The sequence below is a fragment of the Fukomys damarensis genome, unplaced genomic scaffold (genome assembly GCF_012274545.1).
Source record: "Fukomys damarensis isolate Sample0158 unplaced genomic scaffold, DMR_v1.0_HiC HiC_scaffold_26, whole genome shotgun sequence".
Lineage (NCBI taxonomy): Eukaryota > Metazoa > Chordata > Mammalia > Rodentia > Bathyergidae > Fukomys > Fukomys damarensis.
The window spans coordinates 31,302,141-31,319,643 of record NW_022900938.1 but is presented as its reverse complement, the minus strand read 5'-3'; the positions used below and the strand labels follow the sequence as shown (position 1 = coordinate 31,319,643).

Genomic DNA, 17,503 nt, shown 5'->3' with positions numbered 1-17,503 from the left:
TTATGGTCAATGTACCCAATATTGTTCATGATTATTACTCTAATAATAATATGTTTTAGATTTAGGAAGTATTTAGAAGTGTGATTATTGGATCACTGTGATGGTATACTGATTGGTAGATTAATCTACTGATGTATTTATGACTAAATAAACTGTTAAGAGGTGGGACCTTGTTAGAAGATGTAAGTCACTAGGGATGTGACCTAGAAGGAAATATAACCATCCCAGATTCCTATTTATCTAGCCAGCATCTTCAATCATTTCCTAAACTCCTCTGACAAACCAATTCCAAAGGGGTCTAAACCACATGGTCAGGGTCATTGCCATCACTGTACCTGACCATGTGGTTTAGACTCCTTTGGAATTGGTTTTGTCAGAGGAGTTTAGAAAATGATTGAAGATGCTGGCTAGATAAATCCTGCAATGCTATAAACACAGTTTCATAGCAGATTCTGGTGGGAACTCAGAAGACTACAACGCTAATAGAAAGACACAGAAAAAAACACTGAATCAGGAGGCTTCAGTTGGGAATAACGACTCCACTGTCAGTGGGACTCAAGTCTTTATATATTAAGCTCTGACAGAGAATTTGTCTGCATTATGCCCACGTCTTGACACTTTGCAGCAGACTGAAATTACAGGTGGCTGAGTAATTAATCTAAAGAGGAAATTAAAAGACCATCCAGCATTGTTGCTATGGCATGAGTACTGCTGGTGGCTTTTAGTCAGGCCTGCATAAAATTCAGGAGCAAATAAGCAAATAGGAGAGCCAGAAGATACAAAACCAGTGTACACTTTTATCAGAAAGGAAGCATCTGAAGAATTGAGGCCTTGGGGAGCACAGTTGCTAAAAAGATTAGCTACTTCTCTGCTGAGTGTCTTCCCAAAGATTTAAAAGAGTCATACCATAGCAATATATGTGCACCCATGTTTGTAATAGCTAAATCTTGGAAAAAACCCAATTACCCATCAACTGGAGACTGGATAAAGAAGATGTGTGTTTTTTTTTTAAATAAAATGGAGTACTAATCAGCCATAAAGAATGAGAAACTAGAGCTATTTATAGCTAAATGGATGTGTATTGAGGCCATACTCTTAAGTTAAATAAATAGGACACACATGTGTAAATACCAAATAGTTTCTCAGTTATGAAAAACTATAAGTGTAAATAAGGATGATCAAAATGTATGATAATGTGAAATAGGAAGAAAGGGTCTAAAGGAGTAAGAGAAGTGGAAGGGATGGGGAAAGGAAAGAAGGGAAAAGAAAAATGTATGAGACGAGGAAAAAATTGAAAGAAAGTCTTGTAAATAGGGAGGTATGGAGTGGGTGAAGGGAGGGCAGGGGAATAGGAGAAAAATAAGGACCAAGATACATCACATAAAGGTACAAGATCCCAATGATGACTGTAACTGTATTGTATACTGAAAATGTATATAGGAAAATAGGAAAAAAAAAGATTAGCATAAAATAAGTCTAATAATTTGTATCAGAACTATAGGAAAAATGTCTTAAGGGCATCTCAGGAATCAGAAAGACTCCACTCTTTTCTGGCTCAAAGGTATAAAAAGATAAAGGTAAACTCTCTTGAAAATCATTGCTTTGAGGAAACAGCTTCAGGATGTCATATTGGAAAAGAGGTTCCTAGAAAATTAAATTGTTTTTATGGAGTTTTATTCTTAGTGCTCAGTCATTCAGCCCGTCAGAGAGTTCTACAGCCATGATCCAAAGGGGCCTGGCTAGTGGCAGACCTTGGCATTGTCCATGTCATGTTGGTTTTATAGGCATGCAAAATGAAAGATTTGGAGGCTCACAGAGGCTTCCACCCAGATTTCAAGAGAAGGCCTCGGAGGCCAGGCAGTGTTCCTTCAAGAGGCCAGTGTGTGAAGCTAAAAGAGTGAAGTTGAAAGTTCAGTAGCAACCCCAACATTCTGAGTCGCCAAGAAAGTGAAACATCAAATGAAAGCCACAGGCAGTGAGCAAACCTAATCCAAGAAAAAGGCTATGAAGTTTGAAAACAGCAATGCTTTAATGGGGCTTTTTGAAGGTGATTAGATTATGGGGACTCTATACTCATTAGTAGATTAATCATTGTCATATTTATAGCTGAACATGCTGCTAGGAGCAAGGTCTGGGCAGAATATGCAGGCCATTGTGGGTGTGACCTGCTCTGGCACCTTCCTTCTCTCTCTGACAGGAGCAGTTTTTCTCTGCCAGACTCCTCATTCCAGCTGACTACGGACTGAATCATTTTAAAAACATGGGCCAAAATAAAGGACTCTCCTGTGAAGTTGTGGGTGTTAGATATTGTGTCTCAGAGAGGAGAAAATTAACAAGACAAGTATTATAGACTGTCAAGTTTCTGTGGGGCATGAATGGAAAAGAACTGAATGATTAGGTAACTACCTATGGATTTTCAATCTCAAAGCCACCAGCTTAACCTCGGAGGAAAGTGATCTGCATCAGCAGTGCTCACGGAAGAAAGGTTGTTGTGGCAATGATGTGGCAGTGGAACTCAAGTGCAGAAGGAAGATTTTTGTAATAATAGAATCATTATCTTCTAGATTGGCTAATAAAAAATCCTATTCTATAGGCAAGCACTAGTCCTTAATTATTGCTATTAATCAGGAAATATATTCTGTGGAGAAAAAACGACTGCGTTTCCTATTCTCATTTTCAAGCAGACATCTTTCTTATCAGTACTGTACTTCTCTTCCTCCACTCGTATCACTTGTTTTGGAGGCAGATGACTCCACACCACAAGTGTGCTGGGCAAAGCTGTCTTACACGGAACCAAGGTTTTAGACTCTTGTCCATTACCAAAGCTGTTCTTTAAGAATAACTATTGTGTGTGTGTGTGTGTGTGTGTGTGTGTGTGTGTGTGTATGCGGATGCTTATATATTATTGTTATGGCAAAATATACCTTGCAGAAAAATTGACCATTCAAAGTGTGCAATTCTATGGCAGTTACTACATTCACAATGTGTTATAATTATCACTACTAACTCCAAAAATATTTCATTTTCCCCAAGGAAGCTCAAACTATCACTTAGTCGCTTCTGTTTTCCCCTTTCCCATTTCCTGAGAACCAGTTACCTACTTTCTGTTTCTATGGATTGGTCCATTCCAAACATTTCATTTTCAGAATTCATTCATTTCAGACTTCCCTTTTATCTAGTTATTTCCCTCTAAGTCCTATTCAGAAAAAGAAAAGATATGTTTAATTAAACAGTCAAAGTCAAGAAAATTTTAGCTCCAAAACTTTCTGAATAATGCAAAATGATCACATTCATTGCATGTCTTACATCAACACTATCCAATATAGGAACCTATATAAATTTTATATAAAATTATCTTTTATTTTGTTAAGGGACATAATAATAAAGAGAACTTGACAAAATTTTCTTTACCTTTGGGCAGAGACCTCCACTGATATTTTTAAAATTCTTCCTAAAAACAGAACATACTGAAAGCCACTAAATCTTGCATGAGGAAAAAGAAAAACATTCAGCACTAATTTCAATTACATAAATATATGTATCAAAGTACAAAGTTAAAAATAATAATTGTTTTAACATGTCAAAATGTTGATAGATCACTTTAGGCCTTGACTTTTTAATATTATTTAATGGTCATTTTATGCAGTTTCTAATTTTCCAGATTTGCTATAAAAACATAGGTCTCTGGAGTCAGAGAGATAAACTTAGGCCAGAAATATCTCTTTTACACTGTTGGTAGAAATCTAGATTGGTAAAACTAAGATGGAAAACAATATATATATGTATATATTTTTTGAACACTATAAATAGAACTACCATAAGATCTAATCTCTTTCTGGGCATATACCCAAATGATACTTGTGAAGATTTTTACATTCTTACATTCATTGCAGCATTATTATAATAGCAAAGATTTTTGGAACAACCTAAGTGCCATCAATGTTCAAAAGGATAAAGAAGCTGTAATATATACATATATACATACAAGAGAACGAGAACGTTATGCAATACTAAAAAAAGAATGAGATCCATTTACCACAAAATGAATTACTTTCCTTGAAGACAGTATATCAAGTGAGATGAGCCAGACCCAGAAAAAAATAATTGTATGATCTACCCTTTATGCAGGATCTTTTAAAAATTCAAATAAAGAGAGACAGGCCAAATAATGGTAAGAGTTTGGAGGAAAGCAGAAAATGGGAGATGTAGGTCAGAAGATACAGAGTAGCAGATATATAAGATGATCAAGACTAGAAATCTTATGCACATCAAGATCACTAACAGATAATAAAACTCCATCATACATGGGACTCATGTATAAATGATTTTATTTGCTCTTGAGATAAAAACAAAACACCATTTATAATTACAGCAACTCACTAGACTATATACATAAATAATATCAAGTCATACACAGTAAATATACAAAACAAAAATAAAATATTTTATATTATTTTCTTGTAATTCGTATGAACCTCAGTACTTCATTAATAATAGAATAATTTTATTATGCACCACATAAAGGTATAAATATTGAGATGTTTATTGATATACGTATATATGTAAATATCATTATGCATATTTGAACTTTATATATTCTTGTTGATCCATTTCATAATCAGAAAATAGTTGTTTCCTTTTAAAAAAAATTTAATTTAGCCCGGTGAATTTGTGTCTTTTGATTTTTTTTTACCCTAAAATGAACAAAGGGTTACATGTCTAATAAGAATCTATTATGCTCTAAATTTTCATGATTCTAAGGAAGTCGTGATATGAATATCCAATTACAAATAACTAAACATTTTTAATTATAGGCTTGACATTAAAAAATTAAGAAAAATTCACAATTATCAAGGCTGCAGGGGTTGCTGTTGTGTCACAGTGCCAATGCCAGGCACTTACTGGGGCATTTTGAGGGCTCGATCCTACTCCTAGAGGAAGAAATTAAAAAACTGGAGAAGAAAATAGAAATATTATGGCAAAAATAACATCAACTAATATTTCTTAAGACTGATGTCCCTGAGAAAAAGTAGCATTTTGGAAACGAGGGGTGCTTTGCTACTTCCACGAAGAGTACAAGTGGGCGTTTCCTTCCCTTTTCTTTTCGATAAGCATATTTTCAAAGGTCATTTTTGTTTCTCTACTCTTGGCGTCCATCAAGAAGAAACTTTTTCAGGATGCTCTTCACTTCTCTTTTTCATTGGGAAAGCGAGAATGCTTAGTCTGATGGCAAAATTGAGACAGCCAGGCACACTTTCCTTCCTTCTGAGATGTCTGGTACAGAGATTCACTCTGTCATTCCAGGAATGTCAACTATGAGGTGGTGACCTGGGCCCATTTATGGGGCAAAGAAAGCAGCTATATTAACCTGCCGATTGAACAGACCTAATAACATACAGTGATTTGCTGATTGTCAGTAACAGAGGCAATATTTTAGTTCTCAAGTTGTTATTCTTTGTTTTTATTTTTGAAATTGTTCACTGAATAGGAAGTAATGACACTATTTGTGAAGGACATGTGGAAAACTGAACAAGGACAGCTCTGGAATATTCTAAAGAATAAATACTCCCAGAACGGTGGATGATAACAAGTAAAAAGGAAAGAGATAAAGCACTTTGAAATGTACTCCTTCCTAATCACTGTATAGCAATATTGAGTGACATTCTTTTTCACATTTGACAGGAAAACACCATTCAGAATTAATGTCCTCTGGAAAACTAACATTTTAACTTCCTTTATCAAAAGTTATCTTCATATACATTCAAGTCAAATCCTTAGTAAGAACCGTTAATTTATTTAAGATCATTTGATTCTTTTACCTGGCTGGCAGTCTCTTCTTTGTAAGATGGCTTCACTATTCAAGAATAATTTATTTCAACATGTGACTATGGTCATGCGTTCATAGTCTCAAACTGTACAAAAGTTGAACAAATTGTATCAATCAATAGCACTACATTGGTGTCAGAAAAGCTACAGTCAAAATTCTGTCGCTCTTAGTTCCCTACACATTAATTCACTACTCTTTTCAGAAAGAAATGCTGACAGAGTTGATTTGGCATCTAGTCAAAAGCTGAAATCCACATGGAATCTAAAACGTGCACCACCTTGCCAAATATCTATGTAATATTTTTTTAATTGGACCATTCTTGACATTGGCTCTAACATAGAGCCTCCTGAGTGTTCATCAAATTTAGAGGATTTGAGTAAGATAATGCATTTGTCTCTGGCTCTGGGTGGCAGCACTTCAGCAAGTAGAATTCGACAAATGGCCTGTACCTATTTGTGCTCCATAAATGTAAATTGAATAAATGTCACCTCCTTAAATCCAGGAAAGAGACGGCTTAAGAATTTCATATTGTATGCTGCATGTGTGCATCTTAATTAATATTCAATTGCTATATAAATGCAATTTAAAATTTTATAATTATAGGAGACCAATAGGTAACCTAAGACATTTTTTTTTTCCTCATTGAGTTTATTGGTACGTTTTAGGGATACAGTACAGTTACATTCATCTTTGGGATCTTGTACCTTTACATGACAGGTCTTGGTTCTCATTTTTTCCCCTTGTCCCTGCCCTCCCTTCACCCTCTCCTTCCCTCCCCATTTACAAACATTTTATTTCCATTTTTTTCATTTTCTCCTATTTTTTTTTCTTTCCCTTATTACCTTTCCCCTACCCTTCCCACTTTCCCTACACCTTTAACCCTTTTCTTCCTATTTCACATTGTCAAATATCTCATTAGGACCTTATGTACTATTATAGTTTATTCATGTTTTATTCATTTTATTTGTGTTTCAGGGCAGGTGACATGCCAGCAGGTGCCCGTATCCAGAGTGGAGGTCTAGAATCTGGGAGGTAACCCCAGCTGGTTACTGCCTCAGCAGCCCAGATTTCTGGACTGTTCACATGCTGTCCTGAGAAGGGACATCAGAGGGCTGGAGACCTGCTGTCTATCCTATCAGACCTCTCTAGAACCTGAAGCCTGGTGGTTCTCAGGATGTTAGAGTAGGGAATCTGATCTCCAAACTACAGCAATGATGTCTCTGTAGGTGACCACTGACTTCCACCTACAAGCAGGTCACCAGTGGTCTGAAGCCCCTCTCAACCCCTCTTGCTCACTACCCTGAGGACCTCCCACCCAGAACAAGCAGACCGCTCTGCCCACCTTCAGGCTGTAACCACCCCACTCTGTGAGCGCCCAGGACCGTCATGCTTTGTATCTCAGACATTGCCCAGACCTTGCTGAACCAGTCCCTTACAAGCTAAGTTGTTCCCACACATGAAATTCCTGTGCAAAAGAACCACTCCCAGAACCCAAATAGAGGAGCAGGAGGCCACCAAAATAGCCTGTCATGATGGGTGTCCACAGGAGTTGGTGTCCATGCATACATAGTAAGGGACAGGAAATAGGGGCACTCAGAATAGACAGGCTTCCTGCCCAGAAAGCAGGGCCTTCCCCAGTGGACTGAGATGAGGTTGGCCTGGCCTTGAGCTTCCTGTGTGACAGGACCTGAAGGCCTCACATCTGTGGGATGGTCATCAGGCCTGTTCCTCACTTCCCAGAGATCAGAACCTAGCCTCAGCTCCACCCTGCAGCCACCATCCTCAGCTGATCTGCAAGGTCACTGCAGTCTGGGAGAGCTCTGAGGCTTGTGCCATGCGTGGATGGCCTATGGCACCCATTCTGCCTAGCTGGGGGCCCCCTCCGCCCACACCCACAACTTCAGAGTAACATAGGAGGTCTCTGCCTCAGTGAGGTCGGTGTACACCACAGGCAGAGCTGGAAAGTTAGATAATCAAGAACTAGACAAGACTTGGCGTTTAAGAGACCAGTAACATCAGGTCAGGCTGCCCCGCTTTCCCCAGCCGTCAGGACAATGTGCTTTTCCAGGTTTGCCTGTGGATCAGTGGATGGAAGGTCTCACCAGCTTTTGTGAGCTGGGCTGCAGTGCTAGTATGGTTACCCATAGGGTCTGGGAAAATGAAGGTAGCTCTGCATTAACTCTGCCAGTCCCAGGAACTTCACAGAATTACCTTTGACCTCTTATGCAAATTGATTGAAAACAGTCTCAGTGTCCATTAACTCCTCTAGAACCAATGAAAACCCATCACCATGGCCCTGTCTATCCCCACTGCTAACGTTCCTGGCCCCACTCAGCACCACCAGTCCTGCACCACCTTGTGCCTCACCTGTCACCCAGGGAGCCCAGTAGATTTGCTGAATGGAGCTGAGGCCCTGCAGAGGGGAGGAGGTGGAGATGGCTTTGCTCCTGAAGCTTCCCTGACCTGGCAGAGGCCTTAAATATCAAGAGGCGTGATGCTCTGCCACGACGACCCTGGGGAGTGGCCACCAAAACTGCCCAGGCAGGACCACTGCACTGTAACCAGCCTCCGCTTACAGGTACTGGGTCTAGGCTAAGATATATGTGACAAAGTGTAAAAAGTGTGCCGTGCCACGGTGGTTGGTTGAACATGTTCTGTATATATGATTTTTACAAATTATTAAAATTTCCCTTAAATTAGAAAAACATGCTGAATGAATGTAAGACATCTTTAAAATTTTGTTGTTGCTATATTTTATTAATGCATTCGCTATTACTTAAGTAACGCAACTATTTTTGTTTTCTTAGGTGATGCATGATTTATTTGTTAGGCAATTCTTCCAAAATACAAAATAAAATAATCAGTCATTCAGATACACAGCACAATATAAAAGCCAAAACACAACTAAAATATTGTGTTCAGTATGCTGGGTTAACAGATCAACAAGATACAAATTATTAGCAAGTATGAATATATCTTAGCAGAAGCAGCATGAACAAATAAATATTAGGAAAAACGAGTGGCTGGCTGCCTTCACAATTCCTCTGAAAAAGCCCATACATTTTATATTTTTTACTCAATAGGTGACTTCTCTCTGTATCTAATACTTTGTACAGGAAAATACCAAGGAGTCCAATGTACTCCACCTGATTGACTGATAGGAGACAAGTATTTGACGCTAGATTTTGAAAAGACGTGTTCCTAGTAACAGAAGGAAAATATTGTGCCCCTACTTAGAGTGTGAATTATGAAGAAGGTGACAACAAAATAAACATGTATGAAATGTAAATAATGAGAGAGGTTGGGGTGGCAGAGAGAAAGAAGAAAAAGTGAGGTTGGCCTGTGCTAAAAACACACATATTTATGTTTTATATGGAAAATAAGTACTAATAAACACTTTCACAGGAGAGGAATGGCATCATGAAGACCCATATACAGATGACATCCAAACATCCAGTCAAATTCTCCAGTACTAAAAAGCCAGTAGTATTTTGCATTAGTGTTATGATTTTAACTGTTTTAAATCTAAGCCAATAGTAAGCATCTGCAAAGACAATATTTACATCATATTTAAATATTTCAGAAAATTTTCTTTAAAAAAACTTGAAAACTGTTAGGAAGAATATATATAAAATGAAAAATGTTGATAAAATTTTGTGTTTAACCACTCTACTAATTGTGTCATTTTTTAAAAAACTAGGAAAGATGCCCTCAAACATCAATTGCATATCTCTGGTTATTTGGTAAACAAGGTTAGGTTTCAAAAATAGTATACAAATATGGATTTACTCAAGAGTGAATAGTATCTTAAAGATTGTAATTATACATTTAATATTTAGTGTTTAACTTTAAAAGACATGGTTAATTATGCAAATATATTTCCCATAAAATTGCTTTTTAATCCTTCCAGAACTAGCCTTACCATGCATTTGTAAGCACAGTAAGAAAAGGCAGGCATACGAACAAAGGATCAAGCTTAGGAAATGGAAAAGATAGCTACAATGTGAGCATAATTGGGAAATGCAGTGTTTAGACTGAGGTGCCCTTTGTTTTATCATTTGAACATTATTATCTTTCTATTCAACTTATTTTATAGAAACAAATTTTACAGCGATAACTATATGAAGGATTCATTTTTAAGTCTAGTAACTATGTATAGAAGCAAAGAAATAAGGTCCTAAAATTATAAAATTAAAAATTTAGTTTTATAAAATCAAGTCTCTTTAATCAAAGCAAATTAGCTTCTTACTCTGACAGATAAGGCTGTTGGCAAGATTTCTGTAGAGTTTAAGAAGAATTTTGAGCCGGGCATGGTGGCGCACACCTGTAATCTCAGCACTAGGGAGGCTGAAGCAGGAGGATCGCTGTGAGTTGGAGACCAGCCTGGGCTACATAGTGAGTTCCAGGTGATTCTCAACTACATAATGAGACCCTATCTCAAAAAACAAAAAACAATAACAAAAAAAAGAAGAAGAAGAAGAAGAACACAAAGAGAATACTTCATTTCAGATCTTACTTAAATGGGAATAACAAAGAAACTGTCATAGGAGAACTGACTACAAATACCCTTATTCCCAAAGTTAGGTGGAGTTGCTTTGTCCTCAAATCACTGTGCTACATCTACAATCTCTAGGACTGTTAACAGTTGACAGTTAAACAAGCAAGTTGATTGAAAGCTATATGGATCACACATATAATCTACTTAAATGATTATTCCTGGAAAGTACAGGTGTATTTGAGAGCTGGTAACACTAAAATATGAACTGAAATAAGACTAGTCCGAGAAGAAGAAGAAGAAGAAGAAGAAGAAGAAGAAGAAGAAGAAGAAGAAGAAGAAGTATTTTGAAGAAGAGAAATATCTTTGGGCTCCAGTATTTCATAATGAATATCCCCCAAACGCATTGTTACAGTTTATATCTTGGTATTTCCCCAAAGCCTCATGGACGCCTAAGTAGGACTTTTGGGAGGTAATTGGATCATGAGGGTATGATACACATCACTGAATTAGTTCACTGATGAGTGTACAGCTAAATGTGATGTTGGGAGATGAAGCCAGGTTAGAGTAGGTAGTTCATGGGGATGTTGCCAAGAAGGATCTATGTCTTTCTCCACCCTTGATTTCTCTCTCTGTTCCCACTGCTGTGCCATGAGCTAGCTCTCCTCTGCCATGCTGCCCTGCCTTAGAATCATCCAGTTATAGATGGAAACCCCTAGTGAGCCTAAATAAACCTTTCCTCCTTACAGTCGCAAGCATAGGGTATTTTGATTTGGAACAAGATAATGACAAAGATGTACATTCTACTATGCTTTGTAAGTACAGCTACATACAATGATCATTGCCTGACAATTTAATATTGACAGAATAATTTTATTAGGCATAAGAAAAAATGAGATTTTTCACAAAATCTCATATAATCTTTAAAAGTTCTTTAGTCTTTGCTTTTCCTTAGAGTAACTGAAATTGTTTCATGTAGCAGAATTGAGACACAGTCTAAAAAATCAGATTTTAGCCATGATCCTATAAAACCAAATTCCACTTTTCTTTTTGACAGCTCTCTGATTTTAGTAATTCATTTTATATTTTTAAACTACCTAATAATCATAAACATTTATTCAAATGAAAAAACTAGATTTGTAAAACTCACAAAACTATTAGACACTACACATGCAATCTAAGAAATCAGAAAACTTCTGTCATAACTCACTCTTTCATTGATAATGTACTCTTGTTTACAAATATAAATTGAGAAGTTTCATTTTAATAGTGTTGAGTAGTATTTTTTTTTCTTTTTAAGTATGATGTAATCCCCCTCCAGGTAACAGTGCTAAATTCTGAATAAAATGTTTTTAAAACTATTTGAAAATATGGAATATCAAATAAATAGGAACACAAAATAAAGGGGAATTTAATCTTAGAAGTATTTATTTAATCTTGAAAGTAGTTCTGCTGAATCACACTCTAGCCCATGTAATACTGTTTGACTGAAACTCAAGCAGATATCTATAGTCTCCCTGCCTTGAAATCTCCAAAGGCAAGCATCAGGGCTATCTAAATTGCTGCAAATTAAGGTTAAAAATATTGGAAAGGAAGAAGACACTGAAAGAATTTTCCACATCACTGTGTAACAACATCTTCATATTTCTGGCTTCTCCAAACTCTACCAACAGGGTGAAGTTTCTAATAATAATATTGGAAATCTTCAAGGAGGGGAATGAATTCCCTAGGCAGTTACACACACACACACACACACACACACACACACACACACACACACAACTATCGAATTCACTGCAGGTTCTTCCCAGTGAAACATCAGAAGTTAAAATATACATGCTATAGCAGAACTAAGCATTCTCCTTGAACAAGGAACAAAACCAAAACAGATCTCTCCTAATAAAATATACAAGCAAATCCCTGTAATTCAAGTGTCTAAATTTAACTGTCTGAAAAACAAAAATCAGCACTCTTCAGAAGATATCGATAGATTCAGAATTTCTATAAAGTATCCCCCTTGTCTAACATACAATAAAATGACTATGTATAGAGAAAAAATGAGATGAAGTAACTCATAATTAAGAGGAAATAAAATACAAACAGCAAAAGCATTCCAAAATAATTCATACATTGAGATTTCCAGGAAAGAGCATTATAACCACTGCTTCAAAACATATTCAATAATCAAAATGAAAATATTATAAAAATGAATGGTAATAGAGGGTCTTAGCAAAGAAATGAAAAATAAAAAGCAAACCATTCGAGAATTTAGAAGCATGATGTTTGCAATAAAATATCACTGAAATCAACCAACAGATATTTGGAGATATCCAAGGAAAGAAACACTGGTGTGTGTAGAGTGTTCAAGAGAAATTGCTTAATTTAAAAACAAGAGATTCATAAATATCTTCAGTGATTTGTGACACAAAATCAAATGGTCTATACTGTCTAATTGGAGTTCTAAAAGGATAGGAGAGAAAATAGAGCCTAAAAAGTATCAGAAGATATAATGACTGAAATATTTCACAATTTTGGTGAAGAACAAAGACTGCAGAATGCTCAGTGATACAAGGCAGAATGATACAAGTGAAATTATGTCAAGATAAAAATATTACAAATGTTACAAACAAAAAGGGAAGCGAAGGCATATGGAGTTAAACTGCTAAGAATCAAAGGAAGATCACAAAAGTAGGAAAATGTGCATTACAAAGAGAGACATAAATCTACAAAAGAGGACTCCTGCCATTTCCCTACATAGAGTGGAAGTAGATGACACCTTTAAAACAACGATATTAAAAATGATAATAACAATAGTAACAAGTATTTACACTTCCAGGAAGATGGAATAAAGGTTCTCTACTTTACCCCTTAGTACGATTACATATTTCCAATTTTTATATACAAAAATATAGCTCTAGAAACAGATAGATAAAATAATACGAGAAATTCTATTTCCTCATAATTTACATGTTTACACTCTAATTTACAATATCACTGAATATGACTGTGATTGAAGATAAGTCATACAATTTGGAGAATAAAACAATACGGTAAAAATAAAGTAAACCTTTATCTAATCTAACCAGGATCAGAAAGTGAGACTTTGTCTCAAAAGAACAACAAAAAAACTATTTGGGGTTTATAACACATTTAGAAATTAAACATGTACAAGACAGGCATGGTGGTGCACAGCTATAATCCCAGCACTTGGAAGGCTGAGGCAGGATGATCACTGTGAGTTCGAGACTAGCTTGGACTACACACTGAGTTCCAGGTCAGTCTCAACTACATAGTGAGACCCTGTCTCAAAAAAACAAACAAACAAAAAAATTTAAATATATAGTGATATTACCATATCAACAAGAGAAAAGAACAAAAGTTCTCTACTATTACTCAATATAAAGTGGCATAACAGCATACCAGAATCTTGATGGCTTAAATAACAAAAACTCATTTTTCACAGTTCTAGAGACTAGGAGCCTAAAATTTAGGTAATCATTTATCACTTGCTATTACACCGCTATGGACTCTGACAGTCTCATCTACTACTCACATAGCTGAGAAAATGATGCAAGCTCCCTGGTGTTTTTTCTTGGAAGGCCACTGATTTCCTTATAAGAGCACCCTACTCTCATGATTTCTTCTCAACCTCATCACCACCCAAAGGCCCAAGTCCAAGTACCATCACACTGGTTCTTAGAGACTAAATGTATGCATTTGGGGAGGTGCTACAATTAAACCTGTAGAAGGTTCTTATAAAATATGAAAATAGTCAAATATATTTCCTGAAACCCAATGCTTAACGTGTATGTTGTAAGACCTGGAGTTACCACTAAACTAAATCAAAATAAAACAAGCAAAGAAAAATTTGTAGAGCTTAAAGTTTATATGTGACCTTGCAAGACTGTGAAACCCAGTTCCTTAATCAAGCACCTCAGTAGATGTTGCCAGGTACATATTTATAGAAGTAATTAACCTACACAATAAGTTGACTATTTAGTGAAGGAGATTATCTTTGATGACTTATTGAGCCTGAGATTTATCCAAGAAAGAATTCTGCCTTTAGGCTGAAATGGAAATTGTGCTTTAATTTTCAACCTGCCAGCCGAGTCTAACATTTCAAACTCAAGACTACACCGTGGACTCCTATTTGAGTGTCCAGATTTCAGGTTTGCCAGTCTCTGTAATCTAGATTCCAATTTCTTAAAATAAATCTCTTAATACTACTTTTTTTTGTCTGTAGACAATCTTGACTAATAAGGAATATCTAGCTAGAAAAGGCTGGTGATACAGCAGAGTCACTAAAATACAGATAAGCCAGGAAATGAGAAAAAAACAAAAGCAACAAAGACCGCATGACAAAAAGGCCATGACCCTCAGAGCTGGGATCGGCTCCCATTGTTCAGGGCTGCTCCCAGGTCTTGCCCAAGACAAGCATGGCTGTGTGGTTCGCAGCCTAACTTTCAGGTCTTGGAAAGTGTAGCTGATGGAGCACTGGGGGCCCTTGCCCTACTGTCTTTGCAATTGTGGACAAAGCATTACGTTTCTACATTCCTACCTGTCCCTCAAATGTTTAGGCAATCTCTTGGCAACCTAGCTGCTGTTATCTATCGTATCCTGGAGCATGTATCTGAATATGGATATTTTCCAGATTGGCCCTTGTCATCTCCCTCGACCCTGTAGCTGTTCTGCTATGTGAAGCATACTGTGCTTTTGATACTATGTGGGATGCCCTCTACAACAAAAAATGTAGCCATGGAAGCAACACCAAACTTCCTGTGATCACCTACCTGCTAATAAAAAGGATTATATAATGGCCTCAATTAACTGAGCTTTAATTGGGCAGCATTACACGTTGTATCAGTATCAAGGGCTTATTCAATCCATCTGTTTGGCAGCCTCTATGATTTTCTGCAACTAAGTGGACACTGTTGTATAATAATACTGTGTATACCCACCATGACAAAATAGGTGATGCTCTGATTGGTCTTCATACCAAAGCGATGAAAGCACAAAGCAGTGCCTTGGTGGCTTCTATATTCAGATACTAGGAGTGCTGAACCTGGTGGGAGTGAACAATGACCTGACTGCTCCCCGCTATCCTGTTTTGTGCTAAAGGAAAACCACTGGCTGGCCAGATTCACAGTCCACATCCACAGCCCTGATAAATTTTAGGATAAATTTACAACCAGCAAAACAATACAACTACCAGTTAGCTTAAGGATTGTCCTTGATAATTCACTGAAAGAAAAGATGGAAGAAACAAAGAAAAATATATATCATAGAGTAAAACATTAGCCCATATAGTTTATCTGCAAAAATTTTAAGCAGATTTTTATAAAACTCTAAAATCTTATTTCCATATGATTACACTAAAATAAGCTATTGCAACATGTGAAGAAATTAAGAACTATTAATTCAACTAGCTTAATAGCAACATTCTTCCCTGTAACAGAAACTAAGAACTCATCAGTTAAAAGTACCTTGAAAATTTTAAGTCAATGAACACTTGTGCTTCTCTAAAGTTAAAGGAATTGATGAGTTAGGAAAAACTTGATATGTCTCTCACCTAAATGATAGTTAATATAAATGGCCTTAATGCTGCAACTGAAAAGCAGAGAAAAAACCCAACTACATATTGTTCATAAGAAATCCACTTTAAAAATCAAGAAAAAGGGCAGAAGATTTAGCTCAGTGGTTCCTGCCTTCCAGGCACAAGATCACAAATTTGATCCCTGGTAGCCCTCCCAAAAAAATCGAGAAAAGATAGATTAACAGTAAAAGGACAAAAAGTGAATTGTTATGTCATAGATAATTGGAATGGCTATCCAAACAAAGTTCATCTCAGTGCAAGGAAAATTATAAAAATTTAATAGAAACATTTTCTAATATTAAAGAAGTCAATTCTTTTTTCTAGTTTTTTATATTTCTATTTGTACATATTTTCAGTACATAGGATTACATTTATCATGGGAAATTGATAAACATACATAACATATCTGAATAAGTTTTACTTGTCTCCTTCCCTTCCTTTCCCTTCCTCTCCCCTCCCTCCACCTTTTGGTCCCTTTCCCATATGCAAAAGATCCACTTACTGGTTCATCAAAGAGAAATAAAACTCGAAATATTTAAACACTCGTTAAAAGCTTCCAAAACACATGAAGCCAAAACTGAGACCAACAATGGCAAGAACCTATTACTGAAATGGATAGTCCAGAAGGTCTTTATTTAACTAATCCTAATTAAAATGAATAGCAATGGAGGAAGATAGAGGCGCTAGCAAGACTCAAATCTCTCTTCTGGCCATGTGAATGGGCACTCAAATCACTGCAAATATTTTATATTTTGTCAGCCAATTCTTCATCATTATTAGAACCAAATGCCATGAGACAGACAGCAGGACTAGGTAACATTATTGTCATGGCTGTGTCATGTTACATAACAAAATAACAGAAATCCTCGTGATCTCTAAATCAAAAGAAACACATTAATATGACATGTAGTTTGAGTCCCTTTTTTTTTTTTTTTTGGTGCCGGGTATTGAACTTGGGTCCTTGGGTCCCATTTTATAGGCTACTTTAATTACATATTGAGACATCCAAGTGAGATTACATGCTTAGCTATTTTTCCATATGAAATCTCATGCCTTTTATTCTATATTAGAACTGAAGATTGATCATTATGTAATTGTAAATCTCGATGATAAAGTTAAGAAAAAGGCATAGTGATTGAGTGCCTTCTGACTCTTGCCTAGTGAATCATAGCAGAATATACCAGTATCTTTAAAGCAAAGCTAGATGAGTATGTGTGTTACTAAAGTTGAAATTTTGTACAGATGACGTAGTTGGATCATAAGCCAGAAAATATGATACCTGGAACTGGAGATTGTTATGGTTTAGTTCTAAAATATCCCCCAGATGTCTCACGTGCTCAGAGGTGGACTTTTGGAAAATGACTGGTACATGAAGGCACTAAAGGCAGTAAGTAGGTTAATTCATTTTCCAGATCAAAACTGAATACACTGTTATATATAACAGTACATTCTTGAGGACCCCAGAGGGGGTTTTTTTCAGCTGCCTGCCTACCTGCCTGTCTGCGATCACCCGGCGGCGTGCGCGTGAGCTCCCGGCCTGCGCGGGAGCTCCCGGCCTGCGCGACAACAGACCCAGGAAGGACCCAAG

The 17,503-nt window shown here is 36.6% G+C and overlaps 1 long non-coding RNA gene across 1 annotated transcript in view; it reads right to left on the bottom strand.

Moving 5' to 3' along the window:
* The window catches only part of LOC104850092, a 42,689-nt gene extending 25,245 nt beyond the window's left edge, over positions 1–17,444 (bottom strand). Inside the window, exons 1-2 of the long non-coding RNA XR_776881.1 lie at positions 17,408–17,444; positions 3,102–3,196 (exon numbers count right to left, since the gene is read on the bottom strand). This is a non-coding gene — a long non-coding RNA (uncharacterized LOC104850092). The remainder of the gene's footprint in view (positions 1–3,101; positions 3,197–17,407) is intronic.
* Between the last annotated feature and the right edge of the window lie 59 nt (positions 17,445–17,503).